Source organism: Vombatus ursinus, unplaced genomic scaffold, assembly GCF_900497805.2.
Source record: "Vombatus ursinus unplaced genomic scaffold, bare-nosed wombat genome assembly UNPS02014798.1, whole genome shotgun sequence".
NCBI classification, from domain to species: domain Eukaryota; kingdom Metazoa; phylum Chordata; class Mammalia; order Diprotodontia; family Vombatidae; genus Vombatus; species Vombatus ursinus.
The window spans coordinates 78,048,972-78,056,966 of NW_020954576.1; the positions used below are offsets into that span (position 1 = coordinate 78,048,972).

General features: G+C 41.3%; 1 long non-coding RNA gene across 1 annotated transcript; it reads right to left on the reverse strand.

Moving 5' to 3' along the window:
* Window positions 1-438: 438 nt before the first annotated feature.
* LOC114049634 lies at window positions 439-3,318 on the reverse strand. Its single transcript, XR_003569888.1, has 4 exons — window positions 3,118-3,318; window positions 1,887-2,012; window positions 1,568-1,695; window positions 439-677 (listed from the first exon to the last, which is right to left on the reverse strand). It is a non-coding gene; the product is annotated as an uncharacterized LOC114049634 (long non-coding RNA).
* Window positions 3,319-7,995: the final 4,677 nt, after the last annotated feature.

Sequence of the window (7,995 nt, forward strand, 5' to 3'; positions counted from 1 at the left end):
TTTTCTCTAACTCTAGGAGGTAGGTGCAATTATATTCCCATCTTACAGATGAGGAAAGTAAGGCGAACTGAGGCTAAGTGACTTGTCCAGGGTCACGCACTATTATGTGTCTAATGCAGAAGTTGAACTGATCTCAGTATTCATTGTGCCCTCAGGGAGCTTATATTTGAATTGCAGAAGACAACACAGCCAGGGGGAGCTGGAATGGGATAGGTGATGCGTTCTGTAGCCTAGCATGGAGATCCCAGGAAATGGCATGGAGTCCTGGTGCTGGACAAGAACATGAAAGCTCACTTATCAGAGATCAGTGCTGATGTGATGGAGTTCCAGTAGGAGAGGGGAGGAATGAGGATATTGGATAGAATGACATTGAAGAGGCCGGTAAAGAGAAGTAATGATATATCTCCCCCTATAAATCTAAGGCAGAGTTTGCCACCAATATACCCCATCAAAGGGAAGCATGGACACGTGTAGGCCACACTTGTGGTAATCTGTGCCCAGGGCACAGGTCTGGAAAAATCAGTGCAAGCCTCTAAGACTTTAGGATGGACAATGTCTTTGTTGGTCGATATTTGTTGGGTTGCTCTTGTCCATGTTGCTCTCAGCTGGTCTCCTGTGGCATGCAGACTCTGCCCAGCATAATTCCATGATCTTGTGTTTGCAGTTGGCAAGGCTCTCTGGAACATGAGGGTCTGTATAAATGACTTTTCTATGCTGTCAACTCATCAGTCAAAAATTTACACCTGCCAGAAACCCACACACTTTGCTTTAAAAGGTCTCAAGGACACTACTAAGGTGGTTTTTTACTTCTGCATTTTTATAAGAAGTTGTACTTTGGGATATGATGCTTCCATCTGCTCTCAGCTCCTGGCTCAAGCTGAAAATTCAGCTGAGCTGCTACTTCTTTCTCATAAGAGGATGATTGGGTTCTGCCACTATTGCTCTTTTTAAAAATATATCTATTTATTCGTTTGTTTGTTCATTCATTTATCTATTATTACCCAGAAAACTCTTACAATAGAACAGCTCTTTTAAAAGGCAAAGGAGCCTTCAGACACCTAACCATGATACTAGAGGAAAAAACCCTAGAGGATTTTTCCCCAATAACGTAAAACACATCTGTTTTTTCCAGCCTTGGCTAGAATGAGCATTTCCTATGCAGAAGGAGATTTCTTGACCCAAGTGCCCTGAAACAGAATTGTCTTTTCTGACTAGTTAGTTTAGACTTAATTCTGTTTTCTTTCTTTGATTTCCTGGTCACCAGTGGCAAGGTTTTTGTCGGAGGGCTGTCTTACCTAGAATTGGGATTTCTTGGGGCTTGCTGTTTAATTTCTGATTGCTCAACTGCACCTTATCTCTGTCTATTTAGAGAATACCCTCCCAGAAAACTGTCTACAGTGGGTTAGGGCACCCTCAGTTTTCAATCCCCAAATGGGTTAAAGGAGGAAAAGATATAAGAATAAAACTAAGACCAAGAGGCAGGATCATGTTCTTCCCCCTACCCATACCTGACTGGCCTCATTCGTGCCTTTCCTATAGATAAATGGCTAGCAAGGAGTTGACTTACTCATAGGTGTCTTCAGTGTGTTTTTTGATCTGAATGGAAGTCATTTGGTCAAGTTGTCAAGCCCTCCTCTAGTCTTCTCTCATTCCCGTGATACACTACTGCTTGTATGTTTCCTTTCGTGAGAATGCCTAGGAATGAGAAGAATGACTGTCCAAGAAAACTGGTCGCATCCATTCTATGAAGTTAGTCTACTGACCAGAATATCCAGGACTTAGGGCCCAACTCCTCCTTCCCCTTTCCAAAAAGTAAAACCAATGCAATTCGCTACCCAAGTCCCATTGCCCCAACACAGCCATAATCCCTCTTATATTCAGGTTACCTCTGATTTTGCAAGGGAAACTCTTTACTTTATGAGGAAAACACCAAACTGCCACCAGGAACATCGGGATGCCAAGCAGGGACAACCAAATCCATGGATTTGTGTTAGACTCTATAGTCACAGTGCCTAAAACAAGAAGTTAGGATCAACCAGAATCAATCTGTTGTGGGGAAAGGGGAAGGAGGATAGGGGATGAGAGTATGTGAAGGAAGCAAGGGTGGGGAGGGGGTGCAGGGATGGGACGGAGCAGAGAATAGGAAAGACAGAGTAGTAGAGATTTTACTCCTTGTAGAATTTTTTTGGCATCTAGGTAAACAAGAACCAGGAAAATGGCAGTGGGGAGTATGGAAAGATGAGGAATGAAGAGAGAAAAGGGCCTAGAACAGGGGTGAGGAACTCACAGCCTCGGGGCCACATGTGGCCCTCTAGGTCCTCAAGTGCAGCCCTTGACAGAATCCAAACTTCACAGATTCAGTCAAAGGGCCACACTTGAGGACCTAGAGGGCCACATGTAACCTTGAGGTCACAGGTTCCTCACCCCTGACCTAAATGGTTGGAACAGAGAGCAGAGATATAAAGATGATCAGATAAGCTATGAATAAGATAGGACAATAGGCAGCATCTTAGAGTATCTCTTCTAGAGTTCTTGCCTACCCAGGATTTACTAAGCTCCTTCAGTTCTCCTTCAATTTCTCCCCAAAAAGCCTTCCTTCTCTCCCAATGCGCACCAGTTCTCTTCCTCAAGTACACGTCCTTGCCTCCTACATCTCGTCTCTCTCCTGTCAATGAGGGTGCACCCAGAAGACAGGGATGGTGTTTCTACCTTACTACTTCAGGAGCACATTCACCCCTTAAGGAGCATTCCTCAGTCTAGGGCAATTCCCACAGGGAGGGCTAAGGAAGGAATGAGCGACTGATCAGCTCAATGACCTTCACATACTTCTCCAGGGAAGGTAAGTCTATAATTCAGTCAATCCTATTCATTCATTTGGGCTGCCTCTTAAGTTTGTGACCTTGGGATAGTCTTTTCAACCTTAGTCTTCTATCCTCTAAATTTCACTTATGTAAGGAAAGAGCAGCTCTGTCCTTCCTTCCCTTTCTAAAACGCAAAGTTGGAGGGGACCCAGATTTTGAAAAGGTCTGAAGATAGGAGAATGGAAGGAAGTTTTTTAAAGTGTACAAGCGTGTGGTAGCAAGATGGGGTCCAAATGGAGACATGTGGCTCATTTACCAAGGACAGTTAAATTGAACTTTTCAATATATATCTCTCCTGAGACTGATATGATATGAGCTTCATAATATCCGTTGTCTTCACAAGTCAGATTCATGATCTTCAGAGACTCCCCATCAGAAACAGACAGCCTCCCGTTGTATTCCTTCCGAGGAATGATCCAGCGGGGACTGCTCTCCCCTGACCAGATGGTGAGTAGGCTCAGATTCTTAGACAGAAAATACCATTTGGTCAACATGGTCTCGTTTCCAATTTTTGAATCAGGGCGCAACAGAACATAATCTCCCAGAGTCCTGTTCAGAGAAGACATCTTCCCTGATGTGATGCCAATACCTGTGAAAGGACAGAATAAGACTTATCAGAGAATAGGAAAAGAGGCCCCTTACTCACCTGAGACAGACAAGGGGATTAAAAATACAGGAAGGTCCTGAAAGAGGTCTACCTACAAGTACTACAGGCATATCAATCTCATGTGTCTTTCCCTCCAAACCTGAACCTTCTCCAGACTTCTCTCCTTCTCTTGAGGGCACCCACCATGATCTCAGTCTCCCAAGTGTGGAGTCTTGTATTCAACCATGACATTTCCTCTCCTACTTTTCACAGTCAATTGGTCACCAAGTTTTATCACTTCTACCTCTATAGACCTGGGAAAGACCTTGATTTTAAAAGGCCATGGTCAGCCACTGCATCCTGGGGCATCGCTAGTCATCCTGACCTTTGTCTTGCCACTGGACTCCAATGACCCTGGAGGACAGAGTGAGGCTGGTGACTTTGTGCAGCTCTACCTCACTCAAATCCAATTCATGGTGCAAATCATGACATCACACTCATGATGTCATCAGTCCTCTTTGAGAATGAAGGATGAACAATAACATCAACATATATAATCTATTCTTTCTATTCACATGACCACCACACTAGACCAGGTTCTCACCACCTCTTGCTTGCACTATTCTAATAGCCTCCAGATTCATCTCCCTATTTCTATTCTCTCTTCTCTGGTCTATCCTCCACATAGCCAACTATCACCCTCCCTGCTCAAAAGCCTTCAGGGGTGTTGCCTCTACAATGAAAATGCAAATTCTGGAGCCTTTCTAACTTTCGTATGTTCTTTCCTTTTATGCTTTCTTCATTCCAGACAAACTTGACTATTAACCATTTCCCAACGTCTGCATTTCCCATTTCCATATCTTCACCTATGGTTAGAGAGTATACTTTGCTTGCCTGCATCTATCTGAATCCTCACTTTCAAGTTTCAGCTCATGTGGTAGCTACTATTGTATATTAGAAAGTGGATTGAAATTGGCATCAGAGCCTCATTTTGGTTTTGGGAATTAGGGCAAAGATACTGGAGTGGTTTGCCATTTTCTCGTCCAGTGGATTAAGACAAACAGAGGTTTAAGTGAGTTACCCAGGGTCACATAGTTAGTAAGTATTTGAGACCAGATTTGAACTGAGGCCTACCTGACTCCCCAGGCACAGTGACCTGTCCACTGAGCCATCTAGCTGCCTCAATAGGATACAAACTGTATCAGATATTAACTAAAATTCACATCCTGCTAATGTGCTGAATCAGCAGAAGCCAAACAGGTGCTGCTGTCAGGGTTCTGGTCCTATGATATGTAAATTTCGGACAAATTCCAGACCTCCGCAGTTACAGACCAACAAAACATCAAAAAGATGCTAATAATTTTGAGATGATTTGGATATGTTAGTGAAGAAATTCCAAGATGGCACAGATAGAAGTAGGTCTGTTTCCCCCAAAAAACCCTATAAAAATGAGACAGGGTGCAGGGTGTGGGTAGAGCTCAGGAACCTTATCAGAATTGACTCAAAGAGGGAATAACATACATACTCAGCTGGATATAGAAATCTATCTTATCCTACAGGAAAGTAGGAAGGGAAGGGGATAAGAAAAGGATAGAAAGGAGAGTGGATTAGGGGAGGTGGTAGTCAGAAACAAGACACTTTTGAGAATTGACAGGGTGAAAGGAGAGAGAGTAGGATAAACAGCAGGGTGGAAATAGGATGGAAGGAAACACACAGTAATGATAACTGTGAAAAAAATTCTTGCAGTGTTTCTTTGATAAAGGCCTCATTTCTCAAATATATAGAGAACTGAGTCAAATTTATAAAAATAAAAGCCATTCTTTTTTTAAAATTTTTTTTTTTTAGGCAATTGGGGTGACTTGCCCAGGGTCACACAGCTAGTAAGTGTCAAGTGAAGTGTCATTCTTCAGTTGATAAATGGTCAAAGGATATGAACAGTTTTCAGACAAAGTAATCAAAGCTATCTAGAGTCATGTGAAAAAATGCTCTAAATAACTATTGATCAGAGAAATGCAAATTTTTAAAAATTCTGAAGTCCCACCTCATACATATCAGATTGGCTAATATGACAGAAAAGTAAAATGACAAATGTTGGAAGGGATGTGGGAAAATTGAGATACTAATGCACTGTTGGTGGAATTGCGAACTGATTCAACCATTATGTAGAGCAACTTGGAACAATGCTCAAAGAGCTATAAAATCATGTATACCCTTTGACCAGCAATACCACTACTAGGTCTGTATCCCAAAGAAATGAAAAAGAGAAAGGACCTATAAGTACAAAAATATTTATGGCAGTTCTTTTAATGGTGGCAAAGAATTGGAAATTGAGGGGATACCCATCAGTTGGGGAACGACTGAACAAGTTGTGGTATATGATTGTCATAGAATACTATTGTGCTATAAGAAATGACGAGCAGGATGCTCTCAGAATAGAAAGACTTACACGAACTGATACAAAGTGAAATGAGCAGAACCAGGAGAACATTGTACACAGTAACAGCAATATTGTATGATGAAGAACTGTGATTGATTTAGCTATGCTCAGCAATACAATGATTCAAGACAACTTCAAAAGACTCATGATGGAAAATGCTATCCACATCAGAGAAAAAACGGAGTCTGAATGCAGATGGAAGCACACTATTTTTCACTTTCTATATTTTTTCATTATTTTTCCTTTTGTTCTGCTTCTTCTTTCACAATATCACTAATATGGAAATATGTTTTACATTATTGCACATATATAACCTATATCAAATTGCTTACTGTCTTAGGGAGGGAGGAGGGGAGGATGGGAGGGAGAATATTTGGAACTCAAAATTTTATTTAAAAAATGAATGTTAAAATTGTCTTTACATATAATTGGAAAAAATAAAATACTACTCAAAATAAAAATAATTAATATGATGAGGTAGGATTGCCTCCTTAAAAATGTTTCTAGAGCTACTTAAAAAAAAAAACAACCCTGGCATTTACAAAATAGTTGATAAAAAAAAAATAATTGTACAAAAAGGAAGTTAATAGGGACAATTAAAAAAAAAGACTTGGTATAAGATGTTACTCAGATTTAGTTTCTTTCTCTCCTGCTGAATCAGAGAGTGGGACCTCTTCATTTTTAGTTTTTCCATTTTCTGCCGAAAGATTTTTGCCCTCGGATTTATCCTTCCCTACTGTTTTTAAAGGCTTAGGTTAAACCTTTGCAAGGACAGGTTTAGCTGACAACCTTGCTAAGCTCCTCTTGGGCATCTTGGCTTCCTCTCCTCAGGCACCGGTGAGCACCGACTCCTGAGCTTCGATGCCACTTTCTGCTTTCTCTTGAGCAGTACTCACTATTTCCAAGTTTCTCTCCCCACCCCCTACCCCCAATCCTTACTTTTTCAAGCTCCAGCTAAGAGGACCAGAGTACGGACAGGACCAGGCGCGTGCCATCACTCACCTGTGAGCTGCATGACAGCATATAGCAGAACCATGGCGGGAGGGACTGTGCCAGGGTGCATATCAGATTCCTCAAATCAGACACAGCTCTTACCGAGGAGGATTGGGGCAATTCTCCGCAATGTCTGAAATGAGGGGTGGAGCCTTTCAGTGCTTACTGGGCGTGCGTCGGGCTCTGGGGCTCTCCTGCATGTGACTCAGCTCTATCCTGTACGGCTTCCTATACTGATTCATAAGTCATAGATTTTTTTTAACACGAATTTATTTATTTTTTTCTTTTAACTTTTATTTTTAACATTTTAACAGTTTTTAAAACTTTGGGTTACAAACTTCCTGCCTTCCTCTCGCCCCACCCACCCTCATTGAAAAGGCAAACATCTCAGGGGGCGGAGTCAAGCTGGCAGAGTAAAAGCCCTGACTTGCTTGAGCTCTCCCCCAACCCCCTCCAAATACCTGCAAAAAATGGCTCTAAACAAATTCTAAAGCAGCAAAACCCACAGAAAAACAGAGAGAAACAAATTTCCAGCCAAAAACAGCTTGGATGGTTGATCAGAAAGGTATATCATGCCAGGCTGGGAGATGCTTGCCTTTTCAATGAGGGTGGGTGGGGAGGGAGGAAGGGAGAAAATTTGTAACCCAAAGTTTTAAAAACACATGTTAAATTTTTTTTTAAAAAAATTTAAAAAAAAAAGAAAAGGCAAGCATCTTTCTGGCTGCTTGCAATAGTTTCTCCTTGACCTGGGAATTCTGGAATTTGGTTACAATATTCCTAGGAGTTTTCTTTTGGGGATCTCTTTCAGGAGGAGATCAGTGTATTCTTTCAATTTCTTCTGGTTCTAAAATATCAGGGCAGTTTTCCTTGATAATTTCTTGAAAGATGATGTCTAGGCTCTTTTTTTGATCATGGCTTTCAGATAGTTCAGTAATTTTTAAGTTCTCTCTCCTGGATCTATTCTCCAGGTCAGTTGTTTTTCCAATGAGGTATTTCACATCCTCTTCTATTTTTTTATTCTTTTGGATTAGTATTAAAATGCCTTGATTTCTCAAATTGTCACTAGCTTCCAATTGCTCCATTCTAATTTTTAAGGAAGTATTTTCTTCAGTAAACTT